Genomic DNA, 1,071 nt, shown 5'->3' on the forward strand with positions numbered 1-1,071 from the left:
CTGTATGTCTGTCTGTCCCTGTATGTCTGTCTGTCCCTGTATGTCTGTCTGTCCCTGTATGTCTGTCTGTCCCTGTATGTCTGCCCCTGTATGTCTGTCTGCCCCTGTATGTCTGCCCCTGTATGTCTGCCCCTGTATGTCTGTCTGTCCCTGTATGTCTGCCCCTGTATGTCTGTCTTGCCCTGTATGTCTGCCCCTGTATGTCTGTCTGGCCCTGTATGTCTGCCCCTGTACGTCTGCCCCTGTATATCTGTCTGCCCCTGTATGTCTGCCCCTGTATGTCTGTCTGGCCCTGTATGTCTGTCCCTGTATGTCTGCCCCTGTATGTCTGCCCCTGTATGTCTGTCTAGCCCTGTATGTCTGTCCCTGTATGTCTGCCCCTGTATGTCTGTCTAGCCCTGTATGTCTGTCCCTGTATGTCTGCCCCTGTATGTCTGTCTAGCCCTGTATGTCTGCCCCTGTATGTCTGTCTAGCCCTGTATGTCTGTCCCTGTATGTCTGCCCCTGTATGTCTGTCTAGCCCTGTATGTCTGGCCCTGCCCCTGTATGTCTGTCCCTGTATGTCTGCCCCTGTATGTCTGCCCCTGTATGTCTGCCCCTGTATGTCTGTCTAGCCCTGTATGTCTGGCCCTGCCCCTGTATGTCTGGCCCTGTATGTCTGCCCTGTAGACGTGGCCGTTAGCGCAGGTTGGCCTGTAGTCTGCCGTCTCCTATGTCTGTCCCGGAGACGGGTGTCTCGAGAGCCTCCTTTCGTCCCCCACTCGTCCCTGGCACAATACCCACTCACCGAGGGGCGGTCCGCTCTCCACAGCACCCGCACGTCAACAAACCTTTTTTGACAGCTCGTGGAACAAATCGAAATATATGTACGCTCTTTAATAGGTCCGAACGGCGAACAGACGGTCCCTTTTCTCGGAATACTATCAACTGCGAGCACGGTTTAAGATGAATGTGCGACTCCATACAGGGATCACTGAACAAAAAGAGACAACAATTTTTAAAGTTATATTCTAATTATGGATAGCTAGATTTGTTTGAGTCATTTGAAAATTCGCTACCTCAGAATTTGAC

Source organism: Aplysia californica, unplaced genomic scaffold, assembly GCF_000002075.1.
Source record: "Aplysia californica isolate F4 #8 unplaced genomic scaffold, AplCal3.0 scaffold00364, whole genome shotgun sequence".
NCBI lineage: Eukaryota > Metazoa > Mollusca > Gastropoda > Aplysiida > Aplysiidae > Aplysia > Aplysia californica.